The sequence below is a fragment of the Limulus polyphemus genome, unplaced genomic scaffold, assembly GCF_000517525.1.
Source record: "Limulus polyphemus unplaced genomic scaffold, Limulus_polyphemus-2.1.2 Scaffold5234, whole genome shotgun sequence".
Classification (NCBI taxonomy): domain Eukaryota; kingdom Metazoa; phylum Arthropoda; class Merostomata; order Xiphosura; family Limulidae; genus Limulus; species Limulus polyphemus.
The window spans coordinates 53023-65151 of record NW_013670844.1 but is presented as its reverse complement, the minus strand read 5'-3'; the positions used below and the strand labels follow the sequence as shown (position 1 = coordinate 65151).

General features: G+C 32.5%; 1 long non-coding RNA gene across 1 annotated transcript; it reads right to left on the bottom strand.

The window, feature by feature from the left end:
- Positions 1-2869: 2869 nt before the first annotated feature.
- On the bottom strand, positions 2870-9001 carry LOC111089104. The gene is made up of 3 exons (XR_002613444.1): positions 8681-9001; positions 8051-8141; positions 2870-3250 (listed from the first exon to the last, which is right to left on the bottom strand). It is a non-coding gene; the product is annotated as an uncharacterized LOC111089104 (long non-coding RNA).
- Between the last annotated feature and the right edge of the window lie 3128 nt (positions 9002-12129).

The following is a 12129-nucleotide window of genomic DNA, read 5'->3' as shown; positions in this document are numbered from 1 at the left end:
TTTTTACATCAGGTTTTTTTAGTTTATTTATCCAAGGAAATAACTCTCACATAATAAGACTACTGTAAATAAACTTATATGGAATAAAATAAGCTAGCGACGTGTGCAGTGGGGTGGCTGGTTTGGCTTCATCCCCTACCTTTTCGCAGTCATAAAACAATTGTTCACAATTACTAAAAAACACGCCTGATTCCATACCTTGTTTCCTACGGATTATTGGGGGGGAGAATTCAACTTTAAAATGAATGACACACAGGGACTTGTAGGTCTTTACAGGAAAAAGAAAATAAACTGATATGCTATTAAGTGTTAATAGGCAAGAATTCAGAGTTTAGTTTTAGATTTTAAAAGTGTCTATAAGACCGTTTGAACAGAAATAAAAAAGGATTGTTTGCTTCTCATGGCTTTTAACTCTATGTGTACAATCTTCATAGTCTTCTCTGACACCTCCTCCCCACCAAAAACAAAAAAAGTCTTGCATTTTGATGTTTGAAAAGTGTTCTTTTTTGTCAGTGAGCCGCTACCCTGTTAATGTTTTATGTGCATTAATGAAGTAAGTTTACAAATATTTCGTTCTATTTACCTGTTCTCTGTACGTTACTGAAGTAAGCCTACAAATAGTTCATTCTATTTACCTGTTCTCTGTACGTTACTGAAGTAAGCCTACAAATAGTTCATTCTATTTACCTGTTTACTGTACTTTACTGAAGTAAGCTTACAAATAGTTCATTCTATTTACCTGTTTACTGTACTTTACTGAAGTAAGCTTACAAATAGTTCATTCTATTTACCTGTTTAACGTAGTTAACAGATCTGTAGTTGACAGATGAAGGGCAAAATAACTTAGTTGATTTTCGAACTGTAGTTGATAGATAAAGGGAAAAATAGCCTTACTTGATTTTCGAACTGTAGTTGACAGATAAAGGGCAAAATAACATACTTGATTTTCGAACTGTAGTTTACAGATAAAGGGCAAAATAACTTACTTGATTTTCGAACTGTAGTTGACAGATAAAGGGAAAAATAAGCTAACTTAATTTTCGAACTGTAGTTGACAGATAAAGGGCAAAATAGCCTTACTTGATTTTCGAACTGTAGTTGACAGATAAAGGGCAAAATAGCTTACTTGATTTTCGAACTGTAGTTGACAGATAAAGGGCAAAATAGCCTTACTTGATTTTCGAACTGTAGTTGACAGATAAAGGGAACCGTTTCGATGAACCTACGTGTCAATCAGTGGAGAAGTGATTGTAGTTTTTTAGAAATTTTCTATATTAAGTTTAAGGGATAAATAGTTGAATTGAATTCTAAACTATTTTCACTTTAAAATATTTGTTAGTATAGAACTAGAGTCTTTTACAGATTGAAAATAGATTTATTTCGGTTTCAATTATATAACAGTTTTAAATTTAATCACTTTCAACTGTGAATAAAATAACATCGTATAGAATTTAGGGCAGAATAACGTTCATTTTGTAGCTTTTCTCCACATACAAGTCCGAACTGAATTTTCAGTTTAAAAAAGAAAGTCAAAAACTGGCAAACATATTTTAACAAACTGAAGTTTTAAATATTTTGGGTGGAGCAATTATAAACTATTTATTTACGTGTTTTTGTTTACTAGACGACATAAAAGTGCTAATTGAACTAAATGAATCCATATGACGTCTTTATCCTGTTTAGACATATTTTCGCACTTCAATAACATTGACAAGTAATATAACAGAGAATAGTCTGAATGCATGTAAATAATATTATTGTTACTCAAAACAACAAAAGTGAAAAACATTTGGTTAATACTTAGATAGATATAACATTTATATGGTTTCCTGGGAAGGTGAACCAACATAGATCCAAAAAATATATTCGAAGCCCAATCTATCACTCGATTCACTACTGGTCAGTAAGTATACCAGTTTCTGAGAATTCTACCTCTCATCATGTTATATAGTGTGTAAAAGACAACTAAAACACAGAACATACTTCACCATTACAAGAAGCCTAGTCTTGTTTTTTCGATTTGCCATTGTCTAGGATTACTGATGATGAATGAATCTCCTCAAAACTCTCTGTGGTTAGGGGCTGAAAACACCACCAACTGTCGTCATAGAAGGTTTTTGTAGGTTGCCCATTACTCATAATTAAGACTTATTTTATAATTAATTGTAATGTTATTGTACATTTTTAGCAAATCTTCTCGTAGAAGCCATTGAAAAGTGACGAACTGGTTGATAGACTGGACTTCTTATTTATTTTTAGTACGTAAACAATTTATCTGCTGAAAATTCGGAGGAAGTATAAATGAGTAGGATTTACAGTGGGGATACACAACTGACAAAACAATAACAACGCATTCTAAATTATACAAGTAAAAACAATGTTTAATTAGCTATACTTTGTTTTAATTTAGATGTTTGCTAGAGAGAGCTCGTCATTTTGATGACGTCAAAATTCTAGTAATTTCGGCAGTATCTTGAGACAAGAATATGTTGTTTATATATGAAAGTAACCAGTAATTAAGTGATAGGTAATGAATGAGAAACTAATTGAGAAGTTAAAATGTACTTAGTGAGTGATTCATACAAATTTTAGTATTAAGAGTTATCGTATCTATTCAGTAACTCGATCAATTAATCATGGAATTTTGTAAGTAAATTTATTTGTGAGTTAGGCATATAATTAGCAAGAAATTTTCAGTTGAAATGTAATATTTGAACTTAGGCCTATAACTTGTGTCAAAGTGAACGTAGCCTGTAGAAACGTTGTAGATCTTGAAGAGAGAAAGTAATTCGTTATCGTTACGTGGACTGAACTTGGTATTATTTTGACCAAATAATCCAAAACAACCAATTCAAAGATAGATCACTTTATAACAATAGTTTCACTCTCATGAGTGAAAGACAAGTAAAAACACCATAGAAAATTAAATACGTTTTTCCTTATAATGTACGCCATCTAGTAGCAACATTTTATTACGTCAAATTTGAGTGTTTATGTATGTGTACTTAGTCTTTAGTTCATGTAATAGTTACTGTTAAATAAAAAGCTGTTTGCGCTGATTTAACTTTTAGTACAGTAGTGTAATTTAATCTTCTAACAATTATACTCGCCTATTTTGGAAGTTATTAAAACGATTTCTACAAAATGGCAGACCTTCGAGGTTCTTACAGTCCCTTACCTGCTTCAGAGGTTCCGCGCTTCAGCCTCAGGTTCAAACGGAGATGGTGTAGAAGGTATGGTTTCTGCGTCACTAGAGACGTGAATCAGCATAAATAAAGTATTAATACTGAGACTAAATTGTGAAATTTGCCACTTTTCACCATTAATTTTAAATATTTTAATTTTTTCTAACCACCAGAGTGTATTATTTTCTTATTACAATGACATTATACGTGTGTTTTCACTTGTATTTTACTCGCACACTAGATCTAGATTTATCTATAATTATATAGGAATTTCAAGAACATGCAGCATTAATACTACTAATGTATTCTTGGGAATTATTCCTGTATCGATACAGGATAACTGTGTGAGTAAAAGACATCTCAAAACACCATACATACAATATTATGAAATATACGCTCAACCACACTGTATTATGTATACAACGCCTAGTTTTATTCTTTCGATTTGCACGTATCCAGTGTTACTGATGAGGGCTGGAATTTATTTTGGAGGGAGGGGGAGGTTACTTATTAAAATAAGTTAAAGAATTATACACTTACTTTCCCCATACACATGGAATGTTTATATTCACAGGAGTATCATGTTTTCTTAAAACAATAAACTCAAAAAGTCGATTCTTACCTCCAACAAAATTTGTTTTTTGTTAACATACCAATTCAAGTCTATACTTCTTTTCTAACCTAAACCTTTAGTACTTTGATAAAACTTCTACAATTCATAAACATATTGGTTTTCAAAGCACATAAAGACCTCAATCTTTCGAGTGTTGTTAAAAGGAAGAAAAGAAAAAGAGGTGACAATTAAATATTTTATTTTTTATCTGATAATTCATGTGCTTAAATCTACTTTTGCATCTTAACTTTTGTGAGATCAGAAATCTTTACTGTTTCTCCATTGTGTACATCAATATTCTTTATGTTATAAAAACTTCTAAGTAAATGCTCTTCTGAAAGAAATTCAAGAGGGGTTGACATTCTCAATATTTACATTTCTGTGAATAAATTTCAGCACTTGAATCGCCATTGTACAGAAACCTTTAGTCTCAGAAATAATCTTGTCTAAAATTACTTTCTTCCTCAGCATCATCAAGAAAATCTACATCCACGTCACAAGCTCCTTCCCTCATTTTTATGTTCAAAGTTTGTGACTTCAACCTTAAAATGTATTATTCAAAATAAGCAACCATTCAATCTAGATATTAAAATCATCTTGTAATAAGAATAAATCTTCTGACTAAAGGAATAAGAATAATCTTTTTTAAGAGTAGCAGTTTGTCTTATGTATCATAAGACCTTCAGAAGTGGAAAAGTCGTAGTTTGAGTCAGAGTGAGATAAGGATGTTTAGTAAATATTGACATTTCTCTGTGAGCAATGAAAATTCACATACTTACCGAGTTGTAGTTAACTTTTAAAAGTGCCTAACTAGGGACCTGAATAACACAGATAATAGCAATCTATTTAAAATAAAAAGCTCTTGAAACTGAAAGATTTTAGGGAAAATTTTGGAAGGTTTTAAAACAAAGCTCAAAGCAGTTCAACATACACACACAAACAGACGAACAGACGCTTGCGTCCCAAAAGGGTAAGATATCTGCAGCAAAAATGTGCTTTTCATTCATTTTATGTAATCTGTTTCTATAAAATATCTATCGTGTAGATCGTCAGCTACACACAATCAGCTCCATGTGCTGCTGAATCCAACGTTAATTAACTTGTTACTTACATTATGTCAAGCAAACTTATAAACCTGGGAGTGAAGAAAGATTGAGTTAAAAACTTTAGTTGAACAAACAGCCTATGCACTTTGTGGTAAGTCTGAGCTGGTAAGGTTTGCTCTGGAGATCATATTTTGAGATGCACGTGTAATACTATAAATGTGTTGGATTTTGGTGAACAGCATATTGTGTAAGAAAGAAAACTTATGTTTAATTAGCTGTATTAGATATAGATAAACAAAATAAGTGTACAGAGATGATGGTGAATCATCATTCTTAGGGATAGATTAGATGAATAAGAATTAGAAAAGCAGAATAAGTCATTAGGTAAGTAATACAATTTAACAAAGAGGAACAAAAAATAAATATTTTCAATTGATTTAGGATTTCCATCTCTGTTAGATGTAGGAACATTTAAAGTGTGAATTTTTCAACATGATTGGCTAATTTGATCTTTATAAACTTGAGTTTTTGGACTGTTCACCTTCTTGGGTGATCCTAAATTTTCTGGTATAATGTTTATATATATATATAAAACCAGTTAACATTTAATAAACAGTATTGACATAACTGTGATATACAGGCAGTTGATAGGTCTGCTATTTATTGCAGTATTTATGGTATAATTGTTTCTAAACATTACAGAAGGTGGATATGGTAATGCATCTTTTCATCCACTCAATACACTAGTGTTTGTTTTATGATGCCTTAATTTAATTGGACAGTTTGTAAATTCAGGGAACTACTTTTTCTGATATTAAAACAATTAAGCCTTTATATTTATTTTTAATGAAATCAAATCACTTTGTTGGCAAACTAAAATAATTAACTTTTATGTCAGAAGTTTTGTGATTTTCTGAACCTATCATCAGTATTCTTCCTTCACCATTGTATGAACACAGTAATTTATGAAAACTAACAGAAAATAATTGAATCTTGCCATGTGAAAACGTGTAACCGAGAATGAGATAATTTCTTAATCTCATTGTCTTAGATCGTTCAGTGATTGAACGAACCTCAATCAACGCAAGTCATAAGTAGTATCTGACGATTTATTGATGTTTATACTAAGTGTGAAGTGTCGCAGATATGAAGATGACCATTCTGTAAATGCAAATCAAAGTCCAGACAAAATGAGCCTAAGCGAAAGTAGCCTTGTTTTGGGAGTATTCATCAACATCAAAACAACATTTTTGGAGATTCATTTGGTTTTTAAAAGGAAGAGATCGAAACCTCAACTTGTGTCATGTTTTGTGTGGGAAATTGGGCTAGCGGAGTTTCTCTTGTTCAAAGTTACCATCAAAACGTGGTGTTACGACAGCGGAAGTCACGTGACTCTAGTAACGCGTCATGATATTCTAGAAGTCTCCAGCCATTATTAGTCTCAAAATGGGTTCCTCGTCATCGAATTTGAATTCATCACGGATCATGTCTGCTCGTGGCAACTCTGGTCCTTTCTACGCGCCCTCTATTCTTGTATATAGATAAAGCGAATTAATTAATCCGTCTATTTTTTAGTTTACTTTGCTCTTCACTTTTTATTGTCTACACTTACTCTCTCGTTTACCTTTTTAAAGTTACATACCTCGTCTGCATTAATTTCCTAATTTCTCAAGTTAAGCCCATATTCCTAGACCACGAGCGGGGTGAAGGAGGATTGTTTAATCTTCGAGCACCCCAGATGAATAATTATTTCTTCGGAAATAATTATTTTTAAATCTAAATAACTGTCAGGGAAAAACGAAAAAAAAAAACGAATTAATTAATCGGAATAGAATTGCAGACAGACAGAGACATTGAGTCAAGCGCGGTAGTGACCTTAAGTAAAATGCGTGAATCGTTGTGAATTATGGCGTGTGGTAAAGTTAAAGTGACTGTGGAAATTAAGTGTATTGCAAAGTTGAGTTGAGAAAGAATAAACTAGTTTTATTTAAGAAAGGACTTGTATCGCTGAAGTTTCTCGGAAAGAATTTCTACGGAAAATTAACAAACGACCAGAGACGTAACAGTGGTAACTTCAGCACGATTGATTTACGATCATAGGATTAAAAGTTAAATTTACAACAAAAAGTTTGAAACCCGACTATTTTCTTTGTTATCTATAAAAGTAATATTTTATAATAAGACTCAAAGTATTTTCGAACAACGCACTGAACATCTGACAAAGACTAAATATTATGGTTGTTAGCTATGTTTAACTTAAACTTCCGTTTTTTGGGGGCTAGAGGGAGCTTGAAATCGTGAGACAAGATGAAATATTGATCGACGATTGAGTTAGTGAGTCGGTGTGTGTTCAGTTTTGTAAATCTCAACCGCATTTACTGCCGACGAAGCCTTTCGCTTAATACCAGAAACGGAGATTACGAGAAAATTAGCAAGTGACTGTTATAAAATGAAATTTTTAGAACTTTTAGTTGAATAAATATAACGCTTTTGTTATCATGAAGTGGAAAAGAACTCGTCCAACAATAGAAACCGTTACAATTTTGTTATTCATCATCCTGGAAATAACTGAAAGTTTTGGAAGACATTAATTTATTAATATGTATAACATTAACAAAAAGGTATCCCCCTTTTTTTTCTATTTTATTGGGGGAATTGTCGTTGCTCTTTATTTTCTCCACTTTCAAACACTTGAAGTTCAGCGAATAATTCATTGGACGTTTCCGTGTAGGCTTAACTTTTAAGGCTAAGGTTTACACGGGAACGATACGAACGTAAAAAGCCGCACGAGATATATGTTTTTATATTGTAACATCATTGGTTGCGAAGATAACTTTTTTTCCCTGTTACTTTTATAGTTAAACTGTTCTTACAGTGTCAGGTTTATTTTTAGGTACACAGTAAAAAACGTATTAATGTATCTTTACTTATATGAAATTGGTGAACTCGAAAAGAGAAGTTTGAAGGAGAATATCCTTTCTTCTATACGTTTCTTCGTACTGTTACAAAATTCCAAACCCTGTTCCCAAACTTTTCCAACTCACCTGAGCAGCTAGGCGATTGTCTTGGTTCCATGCTATACATGCTCCATGTTACTATTTTATATATTTCAGTGAGGTCTGTTAAATGGTTCTATTTTGCTTGTTCGAAATATTTTTGGGTTATTACTTTATAAATAATTTTATAATAAAATTTATATGCTTTACCGTGTCTTGTTTTGCGAACCGCCGCTGGTCAAGAGGTCTGTCCACGAGAGTCACAAGTGTTCTCTGCTTGGTATGGTCGGATAATATCAAACTATAAAGCAAGATCGACACAGAATTAACTGGAAACGCAGTAGCTGATACTGTCATAACTGTATCATATTCGAGACATAGTTTAGAAATCTGGCATTTCATAAACAGCTAAGACCTTCGTCTGTACTATTCGGGGTCTTTAATTAAGAAGACAACTATATAACTTATTTAGTTTGGATAGTCTTTAAGTAACAGTCATTGTATAAGTGACTTACAATATTACAAATACCAATTAACAATAACGTCCTTCTCTGCATTTATTTTAGAAACTACCTCAGGCCTAATGATCCAGATAAACAGTTGTGAGTGATAATAATCGAATGTGAATAACAACTATAGTAGTAAATTGATAAACAACGCTTTATAATCAAAATTATTTTATGTAGGGAACATAGTTCCTGAAGAAGACAGACCAGTGTTCTGTTGAAACATGTAGTATTTTCTCTACATAATTTTTTGTGCTTGTAAATCGTTGTTTGTCAACGTACTATGATATTAGGATAACGTGCTTCCATAGATAAGTAAATATACCATACTTACCACCTTATAACTCACTGTATTTCCTACGTAACCGACGTTGTGAATTTCGTCTAACAAATTCTAAAATTGCTGAAGATGGACGTTGCATATCTTAATTTGTGGTCATTGGTTGATTACTTTTACGACAACAATGACATTCAAGATTTAATTACAAAGTACCACCCTGAACAACGTTGGTAATTTCTTATTTATACACGTCGACATTCTAAAAGATCTTGTGTTTATGGTTTAAATTGTTATCAGGAACGGAGATAATGAAATGGAGGTGAGCTTTGTACTTGATTGTGCTTTCAGGAAAGACGCCCCCTTCCGAGTTTTATGATTTCCAAAACGCTCATACAGGCATTGCACCCGTGAGACTGCGCGTGTTTTAACTTGTCTTTCCTCGTGTTTTCATCAGCTATTAAAATAAATTAGTTACCAATCATTGAACATGAGTGAAAAAGCGAAATTGTTGAATCATCAGGACAGTGATGAACAAAAATATGGCAGTATTAAACACGAGAAAGTAGAAGGACATTTCCCTAGGTAAGAAGTTTCTAAAGTCTTCTTTATTACAATTTCATTTGTGAAGTATAAAGTGTTTATAATAGGAAGGTAAGAATTTAAACCTTCGATTTTACCAAAAGAAACCCGTAATTCTACAGGTTTTTTAGTTGTTTTTTTACATCATTGGTGATTACATGAAACGAGGACTAGCCACTACATTATTATTGCTAATATTATTATTAGTATATAGCAAATTAACAATAAGTGAATAATGTCACACCCTATAGAATAAGTTATCTAGATGTTTTACTAAAGTATTACCTGACGAAAAAAAATGTTTAAGTTCAAGAGTAATATTTCTTGAAATATTTGTTTCGTAAAACTAAACAGTCGTGTGTCACTAACATTAACAACTTTTGTCGTACGAAATTGTATAAGCCTTGTTAAATACTGTTCAACTGGACATTGTGTTAAACGTTATAATTTTCGTAGCGATTAACTTGCCATTATTACACAGTTAAAGGTTAAAGTTCAACTACCTAAACTGGAAGAAAAAGTTCAGCAGCTGTTTGCTGATTGGTTAACCTAAACAGTACTCGATTAACTACGAGACAGCTGCCTCAGGGCCTCCACAAATATTTTAACATCATTTATGAATATTGCGATATTCCATTTATATATTTATTTCTTATATTTGAAAGTTTGTTTTTAACACATCAAAGTTTTTTTTCTTATTTCTTATATTTGAAAGTTTGTTTTTAATACATCAAAGTTTTTTTCTTATTTCTTATATTTGAAAGGGCCTCGATAAGGATAATATTTGCCTCAGGGCCTCCACAAACCTTAATCCGGCCCTGAATTTAGGCTTCATTTGAAGTATCTCCTTCACCCGTAGCATAGTCAAGTTTTGAGTTAATGTTAATTTTACTTCTTTCATTTGCAAGAGATGGCGCGCATGTATTTTTGAATGTTAAAAAAAAAGGTCATTGTTCTGTGAAGTCCGTTATTTCCATATTACAGATTAGTTAGATAAACTTTAGTAACGTTAAACAATGAGTCTAAATTGTATATGAGAACTTGTGTTAATATTTAACAGTAAACATTCGTATTAGAAAATGTAGTTATGTAAGAGAAAGTATAATTCATTGAATTACAAACAGGATTGTGTGACGTCGATTTTTTAAAAATATTTTACATCATTTGAGTTTGTGTTAATCAGTTCAACTGATAAGATAGGCCTAATAGACTGAAACTCGGGTTCCAGAGATGTGATATGCAAAGAATATATCGAACAGGGACAGCAAAGGAAAGAAACAAAGTTTCTCTAAAAACATTATATCAATCTTCACGCTTACTTGCTGGTTTACTATTTTTACTTTAACTATAGATAGACCTGTCATTGCTTGATGGTTAAGGCACTCGCAATCTGAGGGTCGCTGGTTCGAACCCCCGTCACCGAACATGCTCGCCCTTTTAGCTGTTAGGGAGTTATAATGTAACGATCAATCCCACTCCGTTGGTAAAGAGAGTAGCCCAGGAGTTGGCGGTGGGGGTGGTGACTAGTTGCCTTTTCTGTAGTCAGTCACTGCTAAATTAAAAACGGCTAGCACAGATACTCCTTGTGTAGCTTTGCGAGGAATTCAAACGAAACCCATAAATGGGATAAGAAATGTTATGCACGTGACCACACAGGACAAAAACAATTCTGATTTACCTTTCAAAACTCGGACAAATCGTTAAATGTGAAGTATACCGGAACCACACTCTGCATACGTCACTTTACTATTCCAAATAACAACTCATACCAATTTGTACAAGTATCTGACCACCCCTTGAAATGGGCTCGCTCCTTCTCGAGGGGAGGGGAGTTTAAACACGGGGCAATAGCGATACCAGTTTCTTACCAGAGTGAAGTGATTAGCAAATGTTTACAACCTTTTAACGTTGGATTAGAAAGAGTGTAATACGTGTAGAACGTGCACTAAAATTGAGGTGAATCCTAAACACGTTTACAGAAGAGTGAAATTCATGATTATTTAAGTCACTACAAGTGATCATTTAGCCCATGTAATATTGCATGGTAATATCGAATTTGAATTTAAGTTCACGTGATAGCAATATTATTACTTTCACAAAATAATGTTATTTCACTCGGTGTTATTTACCAATTAAAAAGTTGTAAAGAAACGAGGCTTGGAATTTGTGTTTGGATACAGTCGAGTAAAAAATGTTTGTATGTATCAGTAGAGAAAACGTTATTAAAATTTTATTGTTTTCATTATGAAAGAAAACTATCAAATTATTTTACTGTGATACCGTTTGTTTAAAAAAATACTAGATTATATAATTTTTGCCTTGTTTAGTGATTGTTATCAACTATTTTAAAATAGTAAAACGTTAAATATAAAGTTTTAGACGTTTTACAAGTTCTTTTTTTTTATTGTTACTGTTATTCAGTGAAATGATGCGTGTGAAAAATTTCGTGATAGCTTGTTTAGGTTTCAAGTATTGACGATGTTTTTTTTTTCAAAATTTTTATCGTTTTGTTATCATTTTAAAGCTTCATTCAGCGTTGTGAATCGGTCAGTTTAATATCTAGTACGTTTTTAGACACGTTGGATGTTAAAGAGGCTATAGGCAGGGAAAGCACTTTGAATCTGGAAGAACACAACCCTCGAGAGGCACTTTTCGCATTTTTACTGATTTATCAAAAAGAAAGCCAACAACTCGAGCCAGTAAGAATTCTGACAGCTACGATCCACCTTAAAGTTTTAGGCTATACACGTTGTTTCACCAAACTTATAATATTTTTAATGTTATAGTTCTTATTTTTTAACAAGGGGTAGTTACTAATTTGTAAAAAATGGGGGGGGGGCAGGAAGTCTGATCTGTCATATCAATTCTATCAATCATTGAACAATCTAGGACAACAAAAGATGAACAAAGCATCTTATTCGATT